Below are 13,468 nucleotides of genomic sequence, written 5' to 3'. Positions count from 1 at the left end.
CGGTCCGCGCGTCCTGCGGTGCCCACGGGCCCAGCCCCCGCGCCCCTGCTCCGGCCACCCTGGGGCGCGACGCCGCCGCGCCTGCTTCTAGCTGCGTAGCCCCGGCCCCCTGCGGGCAGCGCGAGCGGTCGGCGCGGGAGCAGTCGGCGCTGCGACGCCCCCGCCCCGCCGTCTGCCGGAGACGCCCCCCGGCGGATGGGGCCGCGCGGGCCCAGAAGCGGTGCCGCCGGGCGGCGGGGCCTGCGCGGCCGCCCGGGCAGCCGCGTTAACCCTTCGCCCGCTGCCGTCCGGGGCGCTGGGAAGTCGCCTGGGCACACACGTGCCGCCTCCGTCGGGGCCGCGGAGCTGCGGGGAGATGCGGGCAGCCGGCGCCGCCTCGGGGGCTCCGCCTCAGCCCCAGCCCCCGAGCTCTGACGCCGCCCCGCCCCTCCGCCTCCACGCCTCGCTCCCCGGGAGGGGCGCAGACCCGCGCGCCCGGGGCCGGGGCCGCCTCCGGAGCGCCGCGATCCGCCTTTTCTTTCCTTTTTTTTATTTCCCTTCTTCCCTTTTAAATTTTGGTTGGCGGCGGCAGTGCTGGGCCGGAGGAAAGAAGGGACACGGAGTCCTCCCTCGCTCAGCCACCCCCTCCCCGCTTCCCCCTGGGCCGGGCTCCGGGAGATGTGCCGGGCGGGGGGCCCGGCTTCGCGGAGCCGCCGGAGGAGCGCGCACGGCCGACCCCGAAGCGCCGCTGGACAGGTGAGTGTGCGGGAGTCTCGGGCCACACCGCACCTGAGCCAGGTGTGCGCGGCGGGAGGGGCGGGGGAGCACCCTACCCCCGCCGCCAGGGGCTTGGTGGGGGTGCGGATGAGCGGCCGCAGGGTGCCCTGCAGGGGGAGGGGACCGCTAGTGTGCCCGCGCGTGGCTGCGTGTGCCCGCGCGCGCGCCGGTCTTTGTGGGGAAGCGGCGCGGCGGTGCCTGCGTGTCCCCGGTGCGTGTGCGCGCGGGTGCTTGGCGCCCTGTTTGTGTAGGTGTCTGGGTGTGAGTGGAGAGGGTGCGTGTGCGCGCAGCGCGCGGACCCGGGCTCCCCAGAGAAGCCATGTCGGGGGGCTGGCACCGCAGGATGCTGGGCTTAGGGTTGTTTTTCTCTAGGAGGTAGTGGCATTGGTTGGGGAGGGGGGCGGATGGCGAGAGGTCTGTCTGGGTGTCCAGTGGGTTACAGCCCGAAGGGGCGCCTTAGGCAACCCTGGTGCAGCTGTGAGGCATCTTCTGTTGGTGGTACCCAGTTAAGCACGGATGGAGGCTGTCAGGTTGGATCTACCGGAACGAGCTCTCTCCCCTCTTCCAGGTGTTCCTGAAAGAGAGCTGTGTGGCTCAGTTGTCATTGTCCCATTTGAGGGTCCTGGGATGAAAGTCCAGTTCGTGTGTGTGTGTGTGTGTGTGTGTGTGTGTGTGTGTGTGTGTGTGTGTGTGGTTGGAGGGTAGTGTGTACTCATGCAGTGGCCAGAAAATGCCTCAAATGGCATCACTTCAGTGCGCCCCAGGCACCTATGTGAAGACGGCGCCCCGCCGGTAAACAGCCCCTAAGCTCGCACATCCCAGTATGTTCACTTCTTGTCTAGGTTAGCTTCCAGCCCTATCCTTACCCAGCATCTTATTACTGAACCTTCCTCGTCTCCCCACCCCGCCTTCTCCTCAGCTTTGGCATCTTTATGGATGTCCCTCCTGTCCCAATGTGAACCAGAGAGCCCCCTTCTTTCCCAGCCTCTCTGGGACCCAGAGCCGGATTTGTCTTCCCATATCCAAACATGTGGTGCGTTTGGGGGAGTTGGGGGAGGGGTTCAAGATGGCCGCCAAGATGGCTGGCAGCCTCTTTATCTCTGTCTGTCTCCCCTTCTCTCTGCTTACCCTCATGCCTCCAGTGGAGTAGGGAGGGTCATCGTGGAGAGGTAGTCGGACAGTGTAGGAACAGGAGAGGAGGACACCTGCGGGTGGATGTCTATTCTGGGCCTCTTGACCTCCAGTGCTGCTGAGAGAGAGGCCATTGGTTCCTGCTTCTCTTTACTGCACCCCAAGGGCAGGCGTGAGTCTTTAATTCGACCCCAGACCCAACTCTATCTGGCCCACAGCCTGATGACTTCCTGTGCTCTACCTGCTCCCTAGCCCCTGGCACTACCTCATCAATCGTGGAACGTCAGGGTGTTCCTTTGAGGTCCCCACTAGCACCCCTAGCATCATCTTCTCCATCTGCCCAGTTAGGAACTGGGGACCTTGGTGTGTGTGTGTTGGGGGACGCCTGCTAAGACAGGTTTCAGCTTTGGGGACAGGTGACTTCCTTCCTCCCCACGCCCTGCCCACTAATGCCGAATTTATTACTTAAAAGTAGGATGAAAACAGGGAGAAAAAGAGACGGAATACAGCCTTCATTATCATATCGAGAAAATTATCTGTGATTTTCCTAACTAGCAATTTGCCTGCCATGCCGTTCAGATATGACTTGCCCATTAATTACAGAGATGGAGAATCATCTGGAAGGCGGAAAAGAACTGATTCCATGGCTGGCGGCGTGGCACCTTTGCACAGCCACAGCCGGGTGCGTGGATGTGTGGGTACCAGCTCTCCTGCTGGTGCCCTCCTCCTCCTCTGGCTTGGGCCACCCTGTTGCTTTTGCCTTCTGATGTGCTTCCTTACTCCCACTCATAGAGACTGGTGTACCCCACTCTCCTGTGCTGATGGACACCTTGGGTGTGGAGACAGCCCCCAGAGTTGGGAGGGTGAGGAGCTGGGGACTAGTGCACCTGGGCCACTGAGCCTGGGAGGAGGAGTGGAAGGCCAGAGACTCGAAGCCAGGCTTCTATTCCCAGCCTGCCCTGGGGAACCCCCTTCTCCTAGGGGGCACTCCCATGAGGGCGGAGGAGTCTGTGAGCGCCTGGCCCTGCTAGAGGAGACTGTTTGCATCAAGCCCTTTGGTCTCCATCTCACATGGGACTGTGTGCTGCCTGCTGTCTTTCATGTCTGTGTTGGCTCTCCCACCAGGCTGACAAGAAGGACACCCTCTGGTGCTTCAGCCTCAGCCTAGGCACCTAGCAAAGGGGAAGGAAGAGAGTCAGGTGGGCCCCAAAAACCTCTAGAGCATGTACCCAAAAAAAGAAGTAGGAGCGGGGGCCACCTCCCACTCCCACCGCAGATGGGGAGCTCCTGGTCTGTGTTCCCGCCCTCTGCCGCTTCCTCAGCCAGACCTGACCAAGGACACTGAAAGCTCTAGTTTCTGTGTGGGCTTCTCTCAGGGATCAGATTTCCAGTTGCCAGACACTTCCCCTCCTCCAGCCCCTCTGTGGGGACACTGGAGGAGGGAGCTGCCTGAGGTAGGGGTTCCCCGGTGAGCTGGAGGTGCCCAGCAAGACTGCGTGCCTCTCTCTCTCTGTGTGAGAGATCCAAGTGTCTACTACTGAGTACAGAAAGTGGGGTCCTGGGGTGGGGTGGGGCTCTCCACACTCAGTGAAGACCTGATGTCTCCAAATCTAGCTGGTTTCCACCTCTGCTTCTGTCCGTGTGAGCCTCTTTTGCACAGTGTATGGTTCAGGCCTAGGCTAGTGACGATCATGATTCCCACGTGTATAGCTCTTGTGCTCAGAGAGGGTCCAAACTGCATCCCTTCGTGCCGACGGGATGTATGCACACTGACAGGAGGACTTTACTTTGCTCACACCTAATATTGTGAGCAAGCCGTGTGTCCCAGAAGGGCTGGTGCACCTCTGTGAGCAAACCGCAACACCTAGAAGTGCTTTTTCTGTCAGGTTCCTGGCTTGAGGTGCTGCTGGGATAGTGGCTACTTCTATTCCCTAGGCTCATAGCCTGACGAGGGAGGGGGAGAGAGAGAGGGAAGCGGGGGAGAGAATGTCTATGTGTGTATTTCTTCTAAGGAGGGCAGCCCTAGACTGAGTAGAGATGACCCTCAGCCCCGTGAGTTCCAGTTTTAGGGTGTGGAGTGTGTCATCACGTGCTCTCTCATCCCACCGCCTCTCCCTCGTCACAAACTGCACCATGCCCTTTGAGCTCCCGCTTTTACAAATGCAGTTCCATCCAGGACACCAGGACACGGCTTGTGCATTCAGACTTCAGCTCCCTTAGCCCTCCTGACTTTCTATGGAGCCTGTGGTCTTCACACCTCTGTAATTCCAATGGATCGTGCCTGTCTGTCTGTCTGTCTGTCCAAGTACAATCCAGAGGTTCGGGGTCTTGTTGCTTTTGGAGCACAGGTGCCCTAGGAGAGCTCTTTGCTGTGGTGGTAAAGGCTTGCCATTCCCAACTCTGAGGGTTGGCTGAGCATGAGTTTGAAGCCAGCACAGACTTCGAAAAATAAAAATGAAAAAATAAAAACTCACACCCCCCCCAAAAAAAAAGGAAGGAAGGAAAGAAGGAGAGGCAGCTTAGGAGCTGAACGTGTGCTGCTCTTGTCCTTGACCGGAATTCTGTTCCCAGCTCCTGGGGAGCTAACATCTCTGTGCACGTACCCCCTCCCCAACACATAAACATGATACAGATAATAAAAGTAATGCAAAACAGAGGGAGGAGGGTGGGCTGGAACACTTGACCCTGTGTGATAACCTTTTGACCTGGCCCCCATTTTAGTATCAAGGCATGGGCTGGGTTAACTACACTTACATTCTTCTTTAATTTTTGTGTACATCTGGGGTTAATCTCATGGTACTCAAAGGTATTTTTTTGTGTGAGTACATGGTTCCAGATGACTGCGCTACAAGGCGTAGGTTCTAGAGGGGGAATTCGAGGAACCCATACCCTCTCCAGGAGACCGGGAGCAGTTAAAAGTCTGAGTAGTTGCTCCCAAGATCCCGTGGACCCTGACCCGGCTTCTCTCTGGGATGGGATCCTCAGTGACCAGAATTCCTCGCCTCGCTTCCAAAGTGAGGAGAACATAACAATTCAGTCAATAAATTGGAAACGCCCTAGAGCTAAAAATAAACAGTGCCCCCCACACTTAACCAGAGTCTTTAAAAAAAAAAGGCCTAAAAGTCATACAAGGACTTGGAGCGGCACAGTGGTGTCCCTGGTGTTGGAGCCTGCTGTGCATGCTTGCTAGCCCTTGCTCTCTCCCCCTCTTCTCTCTCTGTCGCAGGCTGGCCACATCTTCCACCCTCTCGCCTCAGCCTCCTGACAGGCAAGGGAACCCCCAAGGCTCTCCATGGTGTTCTTTATGGGGCACCCTGGAATCTGTAGGACGCCCAACATCACCTTAGAGTTAGACCGACTAAATGTCAACGCAGACGACACTGCTGCACCCTAAAGTGTCTCCAGCTTGAGTCCAAGGCAGAGCTGTCCAGCCAGGACACATACTCTGCAGCTGTGAGCGCAACTTTGGCACACCCACCCCAAATAGAACAAGCCGGGGATTTCTATGGGCTCTGGGCTGGCTCTGTTCAAATTCATCCTTCTCTTCACCCTAGAAATGTAAGATGCCCTTCTAAACTCACCACAAACAGAATAGGCTGTGACCAAACCACAGTTGCCAGACCGTGCCGCAGAGAGCACCTCAATGGAGGGGCGGCCCCATTTGGGCCTTTGGGACCCAGGCTTTATGTAGCCAGACTTCTGCTACTGTGTGGGTTCTTCTTTCTTCCACCCTTTCAACCCCCTAACTCTAGAGAGGAGAGAGAAAAAGGATAGAGGGGGAAGGAGGTGATGTGATCATTAGACTACTTCCCGCCGACCAGGGGCATTGAGTTTTGTGGGGCAACTTTGATCAGGGTCTTATTTCTTCTCATTTCTTTGCATGTGACTACTTAACTGCAACAAGCCAACAGCCCACCCCAGCTCCGGGGGGCCCATCTATCTGAAAAGCCCCCAGAATTCCAAATGTCGCATGACTGCAGTACCTATCTGCCACTGGCAAAATCACACTCCTGCCAGAGGCACGAGGCAAATCGTAGTCAGCTGCTGTGGACCATCTGAAGCAGCCCTGTATCCCACACCTGGGATTACAACAGAAACATATTCTTACAAAATTTCTGTGCTTTTTCAAGAAACCAACATTCTCACTACAGGATCAGGCACAGTCTGGCTGCCTGCCTCCCCGAGGCTCTTGATCTCCTGCTCCTCCTCCCTGGGCCGTTTTATAAACATGGTCTATCTAGCCCCTGAATTGTTGCATAAGCAACAAATGCCCTAAAATACCTTTTCCTTCTGTGAGTTTCTTTCTCCTTGACTCCCTTCTTAACTTCGTAGCACTGACTCAGGTGAAGTGTCATCTCCAGGCGAGCATGCCTATTGTATGATCACTGGGACAGACGGCTCAGTGGTTAAAAGCACTGACTGCTCTTCCAGAGGACCTGGGTCTAGTTTCCAGCACCTACATGGCAACTGACAGCAGCCTACAGGAACAGGTCCTGGCTTCTGTGGGTACAGCACCTGTGTGGTACACAGACATACATGTAGGGCAAAATGACCATATATATAGTATAGAAATAACTTTAGAATGCGAGCTGCCCCTCCCCCTCGTTCTAGCTTTATCTTCCACTGTAGTAGAATCTGATCAGTCTACTTCCTTCGTGTCCTCTCCTACTCCCCAGTGCTGGCTGACACATGGTGGGGCTCAGGAGAGCAGGTGAAAGACTGTTTGTTTATTTATTTATTTATTTTAGGCAGTGGGGATGGGACCTAGGATTTCCACTTTGATTTTTCGTTTTTTCAGAGCTGGGGACCGAACCCAGGGCCTTGAGCTTGCTAGGCAAGTGCTCTACCACTGAGCTAAATCCCCAACCCCGGGACCTAGGATTTCCACATGCCAGACACGTGCTCCACGATGAGCTGCTGCAGCCCCAAACCAAACGCTGTTCTGAGCCTGAGCCGTACTTTGCCACTTGCTGTCCCCCTACAGAGAGGCATAGTTCCAGAACCATGACCTGAACATAGATCTTGTCAGTTAGCCGGAAGTGCACCCCATCAGGATTTGAACCTTGATCCCGAGGATGCTATTCTGGGGCTTTGTCCCTTTGCCTCCCCACACCCCTTTCTGGGCTGTGCACACTCGCTCTCCTGCCAGCATGCAGTCATCGGGGGAAGTGTCCTGTGTGCCCTCTGCTTGGGCTCCCGGCTTCTAGCACTGATTTCAGCTCTGCCTTGGCATGGGAGGTGAAGCTGAGGTGGACACGCGCCATGGCTACCCTGGTACTAGAAAACCACAGCAGAGAGCAGAGCAAGCAGGCTGGTCAGAGCTTCTTAGAAGAGGGGAAACTGGCTAGAAAGTCCTAGAAGGAAGCACTCCCTAAAGTGAGGAAGAAGCAGGGCTCAGATACGGAAAGAGAAGATGTTTGTGGCTGAGTATGGGTAGGAAGCTGGACTGGACCTCAGGGTTTGGAAAGGTCTGGGCTCACCTGTGGAGGGTAGAGAGGTTCAGCATGAGATCTGCTGCCGGCAGAACTGAAGCGCTAAGCTACCAGGGATTGATAGGGCCCCTGGACTAAGCAGATTCGGGGTGGGGCCCAGGTCAGGTGGGTCCTGTGGGAGAAACCCTAAGGGAGAAGACCCTCATAGCCAAAGGCACCAGAGTGAGGTCCAGGAATATTTAGCTCTTCCTGGCCTTGAAACGTGGAGATGAGTGGCAGTGTAGTCCTGCGGACAGGGTTGATAGGCTGGAAGGTAGCAACTGGGAAGGATGAGTTTCTAGCTTTGGAGGCAGGGGCAGGAGAAAAGGGTGATGTGCCCCTCTGGTCCCAGAACCACCATCCACATAAAACCCACCATCCAGGGTAGTCAGGTTAGGTAGAAATGCTTCCACCTCATTCACAGGGAAAGCCAGGGTCCTCTCAAAGGCCCACCCTTCCTTCCTTCCACTCTCCTCTGTGTTCGCTGGCTACCAGCTTGTTCCAGCACATTGCTACCTGGGGACCTTTGCACATCCCCCTCAGAGACATATTCCCTCACTGCACATGTATGCCCCCATCTTGAAGCCCCTCCTGCATGTCTGGCCTTTTGCACCTGTTTTGTCTTTATTAATCAACAAGCACCTACTCTGTGCTCTGGGTAGATGTAGACAGGGCCTTCTTCTCTGGATCCCTACCTGGTGGGAAAACCAGACGGTCTACAGCTGAGCCTGAGTCCAATCCGGAGAGCTAAGCATAGGGACGGTGTGGGAAAAATGGGAGACTAGAGAAAGGGATCCAGGGATCCAGGGTGTTGGTTGGCTCTTGCCTCTCTAATCCAGGGAATCCCTGGTGACCAGCAAAGTGTGAGCCCAGGGCTTGTGTGGGCCTCAGGGATGCCTCACCAGGACGGGTGGCTGCCACCGAACCACACCAGCCTTTACATTTTTAAAAATTCATTCATTTATTTATCTTGAGACAGAATCTCAGAATCTGTTTAATCCTGGCTGGTTTGGAATTCAGTTTGTAGACCAGGCTGACCTTGACCCTATGACCCTCCCATTTCTGCTTCCAGCCGGAGCAGCCTTCAAAGCCTCTCTACTAGACACTTACGTATCCGGTTCCTGCTCTGCCAGGTGCTGGGACACAGCCCTGCAGAGCCAGCACCCAGTAGGACAGGAAAGCATGTGACAGAAATGCCAGGTTCCTCGGCATAAGAGCCATGGGAAATGAGAAGTAGAGGCAGGGCAGAGTGCTGGCCAGCTAGAGTCGGCAGGGCCTTCCTGGGCTCTGAGGAAACATGAGCAAAGTCCAGTAGACAAGGGGGTGGGCAGTCTATGAAAAGGTCCTGGCGAAGGGCTGTACGCATGGCCTCAGTGGAGGCTTTGACATTTGGTCTGAAGAAGGTGAGGGAAGAAGTGACTTTATGACTGAGGTGGCACAGGGATTCAGTGTGGCCGTCTGTAGGGAAGGACCAGGTTGCCGTCTGGTGAGTCCGAGGCACTGACTATGCACTGAGGACCTGTCCTCGCCCCAGCCCTCTTGGAAAAGGACTCAGGCCCAACACTCGCAGGCACCTGCTCCATCTCTGTGCCAGACACCCTTGTCAGTTCTCCATGGAGGGTCCAGGAAGGCCAAGAGCCTAATCAATTAGTCCAGACCCAGGCCCCGACTCCAGACTGGTTCTGGTCCCTGCAGTGTCCACCAGCCTTGGCTTCCTAGACGTGGGGATGGAGGTGACCATGCTGCCAAGAACAGGAAACAAGGGGCGGCTGCTTCAGGGACGGGCGAGTGAGGCCAGGAGGGGCCCAGCGCCCCCCTCTTGTTGCCTGTCACCCCTCCTCAGACTCTCAGACTCCCACCCACTCAGCATACAGGGTTGCCGTGGCAACTGCAGGCTAGGGCAGGCTCCAGGCGCCCCCTCTCCTCCAGCAGCCGCTTCTCCTCCTGTCACCCTCCTGTCCCCACCCTAGGGCACTCGAGGACAGACCCTGCTGCACATGCCCTCTCCAGGCTAAAGGCAAGTATAGATAGAACTCAGACACAAACATCGAGGCAGATGTGTGGCCCCTGGAGGACACATCAGAGTTGAGTCGCCAGCCTTGTTCCCCAAGGTCACAGGTGTGTGCACACCTGGGTCCATGAGCTGCCACCATGGGGTCCTATTCTCTCATAACCTTGGAGCACAGCTGGGGACTGGGAGGGGCTTCATCTTCTAGGTCACTGTGTCAGTAGGGTAAGGTGAGGAAGCTCAGTGAGGGCTTTATAAACTTTTGGTCTAAGGAAGGTAGGAGCCATAGACTGCTCTGAGCAGCAATCGGGGGAGGGGACTGTGCTGGACAGAAATGGCACCCAGGAGAGTCTAAGAAGATACCAGATTCCACAAAGTGGCTACTGCATCCCCTTTCTCTTTTGTTGTGGTTAAATGAGACACGTGGTAGCCAGGTGTGATAGTGTCCACCTGTCATCCCAGCACTTGGGAAGCAGAAGCAGAAGGATTGTCACAAGCTTAGGCCAGCCTGAGGTTGAGTCCCCAGAACCTACAGAAACCCCCAGGTGTGGCAGGGTGCATCTGTAGCCCAGTGAAGACCGGAGGATCAAGGCCACAGAGTTATCCAGGTGCTCGCTAGCTAGGTGAAGAGAAGTAAGACGGAGAGTTAGTGAAGACACGGCATGGTTACTACATCCTGACCTTATAAATACTCACCCGAGGGCTGGAGAGATGGATAGGTCACCTGCTAGGGACGTGTGGCCTGCCTTTCCAGAGAACCCAAGTTCAGTCCTCAGCACTTCTCGGTCACTTTGGGGATCAGTGCCTTTGGCGTCCTTTCGTATCAGCACTCAGGTGTACACATAATTAAAGTTTAAATACATATTCAATATGTAGCCTGGCCTGGGACTTGCTCTGTTGTCTGACTAGCCTCAAGCTCACAGAGACCTGCCTACCTCTGTCTCCATAGCCCTGAGATTAAAGGTGTGTGTACTGAGCTTAAATTTTATTTTGAAATAATGTTTAAGTTCTCCAGGCTGTCCTTGAACTCACTCTGTAGCTCTATCTGGCCTTCAATTCAAGACCCCCTTTTTCTCTTTCTCCTAACTACTTGGACTGACAGTTCTGCACCACCACCACCACCACCACCACCATCCCCCAACACACACACTTTACTGGAGGAGCTCTTAGTCGGGCAACAAGGTTAACTGAGACTATCATGGGTCCCAGCTAGGGGGAACTGCTGGTATCTTTATAAGAACTCAGGAGGCACAGATACTTCTCCTACACACCCAGGAAGGCAGTCTGAAACCCAGCTTGCAGTCCTCTTCAGCTCAGACCTATCTCTTAGAGTAATGAGAAAGTCAGTTCCTGCTGCCCAGGGTCCCAGATACCAGTCTGTGCTTGAGGCGCTGTGAAGTAGTGTGGCATTTGCAAGACTCTGCATACCCCATCCTGGAAGCTTTAACCCTTCCTGGTTCTGCATGGATTCCTGACACAGCATCAGTGCTATAGAACACTGATTGTTGAGAGGATCCAGCATCCTCTGTGGGCATCTGTACACAAATGGCATAAACACTCGTATGCACACAAATACCTCCCCCAACCCCCCTGTGTGCGCGCGCACGCACACACACACACACACACACACACACACACACACACACACACACACACACAGACGGACGGATGGGCGGATGGACGGATTGATATTTTTTAGTTTTCTTTTGTTTGCTTTTTAGAGACAAGGTCTCACTCTGACTGTCCTAGACTTTACTGTATACACCATAGTGGTTTGAACTCACAGAGATCCACTTGCCTCTGTCTCACAAGTGCAGGGGGTAAAGGTGTGTACCACCACACCTAGCAGTAGCATACAAAGCCATTTTCCCAGCTCCCCCTCAAACAAATTTAAAAATTATACAATCCAAAGACATACTAACTTGATACTTGGATGCTTAGGGATAATGGCAGGAAAATATTAAAAGCTTTTGTTTTCCCATAATTAAACCATATTAAATCATGTTTTTATAAATGCAGAAAACTTTGGAAGGAGTCAACACTGCAGAGGCCACCTCTGGCGGTCTAGTCTGTGAGACGGTGTACACCCTCCATAGGTGCTAAGCGGGTGGAAACCAGGAAGCATGCTGCAAATGTCTCGGCCAGGAACCAAGACTCCAGTGAAGTCGGAGAGGGCAGTGCAGCCAGGCTTTGGCTACTCAGTGGGCTCTTTTCTCCTCTTCCTTCTCCGCCCTCTTCTTCCACCCTTTCAATTCCCTAACCCTAGATAGGAGAATAAAAAGGATGGAGGGGAAAGGTGACGGCATCGTTAGACTACTTCCTGCTGACTGGGGCCTCGAGTTCCTGGGGCGAGTTTGATCTTCACTGTCTCCACATCTAATTTCTTCCTGTTTCTTCTTTGCTACTTAGCAAATGGCAACCAATCAACAACCCACCAAACAGTTCTTGGGACCCTAGAATTTATACCCCCAGAATTCCAAATCACGCCCCTGCTAGAAGGGGAGAAAAGGAAAAGCCACAGTTCTCCGTGACAGAAATGCCCCTTGCTCTCCATGTGTTTGACTTGAGTAGCCGCACCTTCAGGTACTGTGGCTGAAGAAGCTGGCTTCTAGCCCACAGGCCTGGGGTCCTGTCCTCAGCATTTCAAGGAAAAAAGAGCAAGGCAGGCCTGGTCACATGTACACAACTCCATTAAGAAAGCTAGAACAAAGGGCTTGGTGTAGTGCCTTGGAGGATACTGCCTAGAGCGGACCTAACAACCCCTGGGACTGCAGAAACAGCAGCCATGGGAGTCATGCACACTGATACCTGGGGTCCCAGCCAGAGGAGAAGCTGAGGCAGGAGAGTCACTGGAGCCCAGGAGGTCACAAAAGCCTGGGCAGTATTGTAGAACCTTGCTGGAGGGTAGTAGTGAGTGAAGCCAGGTACAGCAGACACTTGTAATCCCAGCTTGCAGGAGACCGAGACAGGAGGGCTGCTGTGAATTTGAAGGCCAGCTTGGGTTACTCAAAAACCAAGCAGTCAAAATGACCCTGTAATTAATACCACTTACTGTATGCTTAAGTGGTTTGGAGACTGGGGATGCAGCTCACAAGAAGAATGAATTCTTAGTAAATTCGGGAGGCCCTAGGTTTCATCTGTACTCTAGAAGAAAACACAGTTTAAATGATTTAAGCTATGTCATATTTGACATATAATGTATGTGCGTATGTTTTACTCACGTGTATGGGCATCAACTCTGTGCTTGGTGACCTCGGGGGTCCAGAAGAGGACATTGGATCCCCTTGGAATTGGAGCTACAGGTGGTTATGAGCCACCATGCGGGCTCTGGGAACTGAACCAGGGTTCCCACGAATGGTCTTCACCAAGGTCATCTTAGGTTGTAGTTTAAAGCACAGCGTCCCTGGGCCTGCAGGAAGCCTAGAGCATAAGGACAAATGGATACAGTGAAGACAGACCACTGACTCATTCCTGAGCTACTAGGACAGGTGAGGAAGAACAGGAAAGGGTCTGGCTTCTGACATGGATCTAGAAGGTGGCTGCCACTGGTGGCCAGGAGGGGTTCTTGGGGTCTGGTCCTGTCTGAGCACACACTTGCAGCCTCCAAGTCTCTGCCACCAGTAGGGCCTGAGGCTGTGAACCGGATGGGTCTCTGCATCCAGAATGCAGACTTGGGAAGAGTTCGCCGTTGCCTGTCTGTCACTGCTCTGTCCCGTCCTCCCACCCCTATATTACTCTCCCCTTGATGAGGGTCTGACGAGCCCAGTGCACACGTGTGGAGATTGTTGCTCTCATAACGGTATAATAATAAATCATAACAGTATAGTAATAAATTATCTCCCCGAGGGTAGGGCTGGGGGAGGGGTGGTAGAGGATAGACCTGGCCCTAGGTTGTTTCAAGGTGACTCGACTTTGGGGACCTGGACTCGCATGGGGCAGGAGCTCAGAGCCAGCCTCCTGTGAGTGTAAGGAACCATTTCCTTCTGCTTCTGAGGCTCGCAAAGCTCCAGGAAAGGCAGGCGAAGTCTGCCTCCCAGGACTGGCTGGGACCGAGGTGGTGGTGGTGAGTGCCAGTGTGGTCTATCCTGGTATAAATGGGGGG

General features: G+C 54.5%; 1 protein-coding gene across 4 annotated transcripts in view; it reads left to right on the top strand.

Moving 5' to 3' along the window:
- The first annotated feature begins 250 nt into the window (after window positions 1-250).
- Adgrl1 (adhesion G protein-coupled receptor L1) overlaps window positions 251-13,468 on the top strand; it is a 41,621-nt gene continuing 28,403 nt past the window's right edge. For all 4 annotated transcript variants that reach the window (XM_032888102.1, XM_032888101.1, XM_032888100.1 and 1 more), the window contains exon 1: window positions 251-735. The gene's annotated coding sequence lies outside the window, so the exon portion shown is untranslated. The remainder of the gene's footprint in view (window positions 736-13,468) is intronic.

Source organism: Rattus rattus, chromosome 17 (assembly GCF_011064425.1).
Source record: "Rattus rattus isolate New Zealand chromosome 17, Rrattus_CSIRO_v1, whole genome shotgun sequence".
Classification (NCBI taxonomy): Eukaryota; Metazoa; Chordata; class Mammalia; order Rodentia; family Muridae; genus Rattus; species Rattus rattus.
The sequence above is the reverse complement of the archived record's forward strand: the minus strand, read 5'-3'. Positions and strand labels throughout refer to the sequence as shown.